The following is an 8,295-nucleotide window of genomic DNA, read 5'->3' as shown; positions in this document are numbered from 1 at the left end:
TTTGCGAAACTTAAGACATCGTTCTTTGTCTAAAACCTACGCGTTGAGTAAACTTCATCGAAATGAGGAATGGTGACCGGGACATCGTGTTGTTTCTTATTTGGACACTCACCGGAAGCTGCACCGTACATCTTCGGTGTAGTACCTACTACTGAAAACAGCCTCTGATTCCATTATTGCGAATTAGCAACTCTTATTGTTAACCACTACTGTTGCATAATTTCTTTTCTGTTTTCATTTGTCACTTTCCTCCCCTCACACAATACTACTTCGGGAACCGTGAGGTAACACATAAAGAAACTAAGTGTGCTACTTACTGCAGCCAGAGCTGACGGTGTGAGGCCGGTGGTGGAGCTGCGGATGCGGTCTTGCTCCTCTGGCGGGATGTCGAGTACGTCTGCAAAAGAACAATGCCAGCTGGTCCAGCAGGGCGCTAGCTCTTGACGACGAGCCTCTTCGAGTAGCTTGAGCTGAACATGCAATCATAGGCACAACAGTTCACACACAAGGCCACCAGGAAAATGGTGGTAGCAGTTTACAAGAGCAAGGTTGGCCCCATCCAGAACACCACGAGCACCGTTATCAAGGCTACCTCGCCCTCACTGAATCTACAGACCTTTGAAGAGACAAGGTTAAGTTTAGAGATGCCTTTGGGCAAAACGAGATACCCCTTTCACATTGAGAAAAGGCCTAATAAGCACTCTTCAAGCTCTGAAACCAGTCACCGCCACCTTTGCACTGCTGTCTGCTAAGCTTTTATTAATATCTGATAACTAAGCCACATCTAAAAGATCCAAGAGCCTTTAGCAAGATTTACAACTTGTGCTGCACCATGATGACATTAGCATGAGAATGTACTTCTAAATCCGTGACAGGGGCGAAACAGTGCTGAAGATTGAAAATACATTGCCAGCTTGCTTAAGCTTCCCACAGTGCTAAAATGGGAAGAAAAGGCCAACGGGGCAAAAGCACTCTTTGATCCTCTTCTTTAGTCCTAATAGTTTTTTTTTTCCTATTCCTCGCCACACTAAAACAAGTGAAAAAAAGACGTGGCACTGACATGGCGAGAGTTGCATAAGGTGCCTCAACAATTTCTCAGTTGTCCCATACTAAACGAAGTGGACACTGCCCTCTACTGTCTGCATCGTCCACTGCACGACGACGAGGACCTCTCCCAATGATTTCGGACGCAGCCTCACCTGTGCAAGCCGATTCCATTTTATGCCTGCAAATTTCTTATTTTTGTCGCTCTACGTAACCCTTTTCCGCCCCCTGAACCTGTCCAGGTTCATTTTTCCTCTTAACGATAACTAGGAAAGCTGCCGCCCCTCTGATCTCTAATCCACTGTCTTTCTGTCTCTCAGTGTTCTGTCTGTCAGGTTTTTGTACCACTGCAGGCGGCGTGGTTCTCAACTTGTTCTCCCAGTTCAGACCACGCATGGTAGCCTTCTAAGAAAATACCAAGAGGTCATGGTCAAGAACTTCACTGTACTATTGATATTAGTAGGCTTTTCTTGTGTTTAAAAATTCATCCGGTTTGAGAAATTTGAAGGTTGTGGCGGTGGCATGGCGGCCACACAGCAAGTTGGGGGCACAGTTAACCCTGCCTGAGAACAAGAGTGTGACAGACAAGGACGAAGTGAGTAACACGTGAGCTAGTTTGTTGATCATCAGAAGGCAAGAACAACACTCACATCACAAGGACAAAAAAAGGAACGTGAAGCACGGGTGCCTGGCATTTCTTTTCTCTGTCCTCGTCATAACATGTCATAACAAGTCATAACATGAAAATCATGACACGCATGTCATGTACAGCATGATTTACATGCTACGCTCATGGTGCGCTGGCGGCCGTTTCGCTAGTTTGATATGCACCAAAATTGGTATCTTGCGACGTGACTGTGTGACGAACATATTTAACACGAGTTAACATGAAAATCATGACACGCATGTCATGCACAGCATGACTTACGTGCCACGCTCATGGTGCTCTGGCGGCCGTTTCGCTAGCTTATATACACCAAAATTGGTATCTTGCGACGTGACGTGTAACGAACATAAATAACACGAGATAACATGAAAATCATGACACGCATGTCATGTACAGCATGACTTACGTGGCACGCTCATGGGGCGCTGGTGGCAGTTTCGCTAGCTGATATACACCAAATTGGTATCTTGTGACGTGACTGTGTAATGAACATAAATAACACGAGCTAACATGAAAATCATGACACGCATGTCATGTACAGCATGACTTACGTGCCACGCTCATGGAGCGCTGGCGGGAGTTTCGCTAGCTTGATCTACCCCGAAATTGGTACCGCGCGACGTGACTGTGTGACGAACAAAAAACTCGAGTTAACATGAAAATCATGACACGCATGTCATGTACAGCATGACTTCCGTGCCACGCTCATGGAGCGCTGGCGGCCGTTTCGCTAGCTTGATCTGCCACGAAATTGGTATTGCGCGACGTGACTGTGTGACGAACATAAAAACACGAGTTAACATGAAAATCATGACACGCATGTCATGTACAGCATGACTTACGTACCACGCTCATGGGGCGCTGGCGGCGGTTTCGCTGGATTTATATACACCAAAATTGGTACTGCGCGACGTGACTGTGTGACGAACAAAAAACTCGAGTTAACATGAAAATCATGACACGCATGTCATGTAGAGCATGACTTACGTGCCACGCTCATGGGGCGCTGGCGGCGGTTTCGCAAGCTTGACCTACCCCGAAATTGTTATTGCGTGACGTGACTGTGTAACAACCAAATAACACGAGTTAACATGAAAATCATGACACGCATGTCATGTACAGCATGACTTACGTGACACGCTCATGGGGTGACGAACATAAAAACACGAGTTAACATGACAATCATGACTCGCATTTCATGCACAGCATGACTTACGTGCCACGCTCATGGGGCGCTGGCGGCGGCTTCGCTAGCTTGATCTACCCGCAATTGGTATTGCGCGACGTGACTGTGTAGCGAACATAAATAACACGAGTTAACATGAAAATCACGACACGCATGTTATGTACAGCATGACTTTTGTGCGACGCTCATGGGGCGCTGGCGGCCGTTTCGCTAGCTTGATATACACCAAAATTAGTATCTTGTGACGTGACCGTGTTAGGAACATAAACCGTCTCTTACTTATTTCAATCGCGGGTGTGTTCAGCTTTCCACTGTTGTCCTAAAACCCAAGGCTTCATGTAGGCTCGTGCTCAAACGTACACCTGGGTCGATATCTCCACATTCAATCAGAACATGCTCCGTCGTTTCCTTAGCTTCCTCACAGCGTATACAGAATCGCGCTTTATAACTACGCGTTCTAAGGCACGTGGATGGATGCATGGATTCTATGAGCGTATCCTTCATAACAGGGCGGTGACAAGTGTGCCACCAGGCTCGAAAAAAACTTTCCTTTTTCTTTTTTTTTGTGGCCTAATGCCTCTACTTCGATAAGTCGATCTTACGACAGGAAAAAAAAAACGGAAATTATCAGCCCAGTTCTCTGCCCTTTACGGCAGACTGTCCTTATTTTTTTCCAATATTTATTTTTTGTCCTTTCTCTCTAATTTTCTGCCACCAATACTCTAACAGTCTCTTATTTCAATCGCGGGTGTGTTCAGCTTTCCACTGTAGTCCCTAAATCCCAAGGCTTCATGTAGGCTCGTGCCCAAACGTACACCTGGGTGGATATCTCCACATTCAATAAGAAGAGGCTCCGACGTTTCCTTATTTTCTCCGCAGCATGTGCATTGTTCTTTACAAAATCTCGCGTTATAAGTACGCGTTCTAAGGCAACCCGACCTCGCTTCATACAGTAAAGCGTTTGCCCTTGAATTATCTTAAAATGCTTCCCTCCTTATTTAATTTTGCCCTTTCGGTGGTTATTCAAGCCGGTTTTTTCTCCGTAGCTGTCGCCCAGGAAATCCTCTCCGCCGTTAAGCGAAAAGTTACTTTTCGCTTAACGGCGGAGAGGATTCCGGCGGAGAGGAAAAGAGGATTTAACGGCGGAGAGGAAAAGTTACTTTTCCCAGTACCTGCACTCCAGCGTTCTTTCAAGTATCTACTTTCTAGCACTAAAATTGTCTCGTAATAACCCCATGGTTCTAAGTTTCGCGTAAACGCTGCGAGAAGATTTTATAATAGCTTTATTAAGGCGCGCTACATGGCTGAGTAAACGTCGATATGCCATATCAGTTAACGTTACAAACAAAATGTTACGTATTTCTGTTTATACGCAAAACTCATAAGCACTTAAGAGCTGCTTCTGCATGTTACACGTACAATACAGACACGCAAATTGTACATGTTTTTCACAGCGACTATGTAGGACCCCCTAAAACTGCTGCCGGTTTTATCGCACTGTTCAGGCCCCGTGTTGATATATTGGAAACCGCTGCAATGTTAGCTACGCTTCTAAGCACAGCGCATGCGCGACGGGGAAGGCTGATTCATGAGATTTGTCCCACCAAATAAGCCAAAGGCTATGAGGGACGCCGAGCAGTGACGGGCTCCGGACAGCTTTGACTGCCTGACGTGCTTGCTCGCCAAGCTTCTTACGCTCGCGCCTTGTCCGTTGTCGGTGGCCTGTACACTAGTTCTCATTGGTCCCGCCATAGGCGCAGCTGCGCTCTCCGGTGATTTCAAGAATGATCACTAGATGGAGCGCCACCGCTCAAGGCGGCGCATACCACCCTAGGCGCGTGCGCTAGTTAGATAGGTGACAGCTAGAGGGCCGCGCCTCTCGTTGGGCGTAGAGTCACTGGAAAATTTGAGAGTACCGCAAAGGTAGGCTGCACGCGGGCAACATTGGGCGGCGGCGGCCATTTCCCTTCCGGACCGTGCAGCGCGTTGCTAGCGTGTGTTGAGAAGTGATGATCTTTTCGCCTCGATGCCGTGTTACGGTCGGCGTAACTTCAATATGTGTGTGTGTGTGTTCTTCAAAAGGATATCAGAAGTGATTTCGAGTCATCGAGAGCCATGAATCGACTGCGCGGTAAGCGGTGTAGCTAATGAAACGTGCGGCGAATGTTGCCATGTGCTCGCGAACTCTCATCGTGGCTTCATCGGTCTCTTTTGGTTTCACGGCCGGGTGTGTTCGCAAGGTCCGGAGCTGTATAGTTGCATTAGCGTAATGACTGTGCGAGAAGCCATTTACTTCGACAATTGGTGAATGTTGACTGCGCTAGCTTTGCAGTCGGTGTTCAGGTTCATTTCGTAACACATTCCAGAACATTATCGAACATTCAGCATTGCGTCCTTCGACTGATCGCTGACGCATACCTTACTTGCGCACCATGCTTGCTGTTCAGCTGGGTGTATCTGTAATAGAAGTGGTGTGTGTACGGTAAGTGGAAGTTGTGCGTGAAGTATATGTCTCGGTTCGGAACGCCAGCAGACGAACGCACGGGCGAATCGGCGTGCGGTAGGTAAGGTGCATCTTATTTTGCCAATACACTGTCATTTCTTAACAGATAGGTAGAAAATAGGCCATCGAAAATGATTGACGTCACTACTCAGTTGTTTGATTTCCTATTTATTGTCTCCTTAATATTCCCAACGTTGCAGTGCATTTGCAAATATTTTTGCTGTGTTCCGACAAAGTTTTTTTTCTTTTCTTTTGCGTTGCCAGCGCGTAAGCAGCTGGGGTTCGGCTTCTGCAGTGCTTTTAATTTCAACCTTTTTTTTGGTAATGCACTCTTGTTGAAACTTCCTCGACGCAGTGCTTTATGTTATTTTGATCAGAAATAGCACATCCCGAAACCTTTTAACGCGCATGCTACTGCAATACAGTATGTATATAGATCTGGGGCTCGCATGAAATCGATTCCCTCAATGCGTGGGAGGATAAGCCGATTTTATTATTCTTTTTTTTTTGCTGTGACCATTTCTCACCCACTAAACAGTATTGCAAGGGTACGCCCGGCGCAATGCAGCATTACCAACATTTAAAAAAAAATAAAGTACGCCTAATAACATTGCCTTGAACCAACTTTATCAACAGAGTTCCACGCTTCAGTTTTGCGCAGTGGCAAATGATCATGCGACAATTGCGTTCAAGGTATACAGTAAACAGTTATTTTAATAAGTTTCGATTTCGCTGTCGTGCGCGAGACGCTTATAACACGAAATGCATGCACAATCTGTTCAACAGATCGAGATATAAACAGCCGAGCAGATAGAAAGGTACGTAGTATGCTGAACATAGCGAACAGAAAAGGTGAAGTATCCTGTTGCATGAGAGCTTTTCCAGCAAAGTTTGTGTAGTTCATTACAGAAAGGAGTGTTCTTCGAGGGGGGCGAATTCATTTCGCGGCCAACTATGCAGCCACGTACAACGACGGTCTTTGACGTAATGTTTCCCACACGAAATGCAAAAATATACGAAATTCCCGGAGTAGCTCCAGCAAACGTTCGTTTACTGGTGAGCTACTCTCTGGCATCTGCATGACGCGTTTAAAAAAGCGACGAAGTACTTCTAGGGACCGTGGTACTTCTAAATGTCCGGACGCGCTCTGCATTCAACGCAACTGCACCCAAAGCGCTTGGAAGGGATATGGAGGCGAGAGCTCACGTGATGCGAGTAAGCCAATCGCGTCGGCGGCGGCGCGCGGAAAACAGATGCGATACTCTGAATTTTTCTGGTGACTCCTAAAACAACTTGTCTACCGTTTTCAAGAGATCAGCTGTTACATCATCCTCATCAGCTTTTTTCACTATTTGCATTCCCTCCAATGCTTTGCTTACTCCCTTTGTCATTACTGGCTTGATGTATAATACTTCAGTACTACTGCCATTATCGTCGTGGCTGTCCAGGCTAATGTACAGACGTCTGTAGAACTCTTCAGCTACCTTAACTATCTTATCCCTATTGGGCGTGACATTGCCTTCGTTCTATCTCAGTGTACATATCTGGTTTTCTGCCAGTGCCCATTTTTCTCTTCACCGCTTTTCGGCTTCGTCCGCTCTTCAGAGCATGTTCAATTCTGTCCGTATTATGCCTTTTTATGTCGGACACTTTACGCCTGTTGATTAGCTTTGAAGGCTCTACGAGTTCTATTCTGTCAGGCTAGATGATTTGATGCTTTGCTTTTTCATAATGAAGTCTATCGTGTCCTGGGAGAGCTCACCAGTGTCTTGTCTGACGACCGTGCCTCCCACTTCTGTTGCACGCTGTGTAGTCATACTGGTAAGGTTATCCTTCATTCCGTGAGTGTTCAGGCCAGCTTCCTGGGTTACAACCGTCTATGGGTTCTGTAGCCAGATCCTGTATTCTGTACTTTCCGTTTAAGCGCAGGATCATTCAATAGTATCACGCAGTTAGCCTTAGAAATGAAAGGCCGGATAGACATCAGTCTTAGTGAGCGCAAGAAACGCAAAAGCCTGCGAGACGAAACCACACTTACCGCCGCGCGCCCACGCACGTGCAGATGTGTGAGCGATAGCCTAAAAAATCTTGGAAGGAAACTTAAGGTTAATGGCACTTCGGGCATCGGCCCAGGGTGGCAGCACTTGCTGGGCACAAAAAAAAGTTTGAAAACTGGCGCAATTTCCAAACATGCAGACGCGGCAACGTACATGTACGGTATGGACCATTTGGGGACTTGTTTGCGGAACTCACGCAACACCCGAGTAATTGTAAATGCAATTACACGGGTGTCCTTGCATTTCACCATCATCCAGACGTGGCCGAATAAGGCTGGGAACCGAACCCACGTCCTCGAGCTTAGCAGCGTGGTGACTTACGTGCTTAGCTACCAAGGTGGGAGAATTTGAACACGGACATTAGTATCGCACTAAATCGATTCTAAAGCGGGCGATTGATCGAGGGCTCGTTTCTAATGGAACCAACAGAATGAAGCTAAGGAGGGTATACAGCACTATAATTGTATGTTTTACCTGTCGTATAGTAACTATGAAGTAAAAGGAAATGAATTATAGTGAGTGAGAAATCAGCTTGCCGCTGCCGGGGATCGACGCTACAGGCTTCGGATGACGCGTCCCATGCTCTACCAATTGAACTACACCGGCGGTCGCTTTCCCATTCACTTTATCTATTAGGTATGTCAGTGTAATCCTCGGAGTGTTAGCCAGAGCTGTTCGCAGCGAATACGGCGAACGATGTGCGGCACAACTCTGACAGCTTCGGCCACGTGCGTCACTAAGAATGGCAAGTGGAATATAAACCCTTGGTCAGTACAAAAAGGTTGGAAAGTGGAGGTTGGGTGAAGTGTGAAGATGTTTGCAATAGAGTGTTGTAAAT

At 46.5% G+C, this 8,295-nt stretch overlaps 1 long non-coding RNA gene across 1 annotated transcript in view; it reads right to left on the bottom strand.

Moving 5' to 3' along the window:
• Positions 1-386: 386 nt before the first annotated feature.
• The window catches only part of LOC119391044 (uncharacterized), a 137,166-nt gene continuing 129,257 nt past the window's right edge, over positions 387-8,295 (bottom strand). The window contains exon 9 of the long non-coding RNA XR_007415560.1: positions 387-397. This is a non-coding gene — a long non-coding RNA (uncharacterized LOC119391044). The remainder of the gene's footprint in view (positions 398-8,295) is intronic.

This window comes from Rhipicephalus sanguineus, chromosome 1 (assembly GCF_013339695.2).
Source record: "Rhipicephalus sanguineus isolate Rsan-2018 chromosome 1, BIME_Rsan_1.4, whole genome shotgun sequence".
Taxonomy (NCBI): domain Eukaryota; kingdom Metazoa; phylum Arthropoda; class Arachnida; order Ixodida; family Ixodidae; genus Rhipicephalus; species Rhipicephalus sanguineus.
This window is presented reverse-complemented; position numbering and strand designations above follow the sequence as displayed.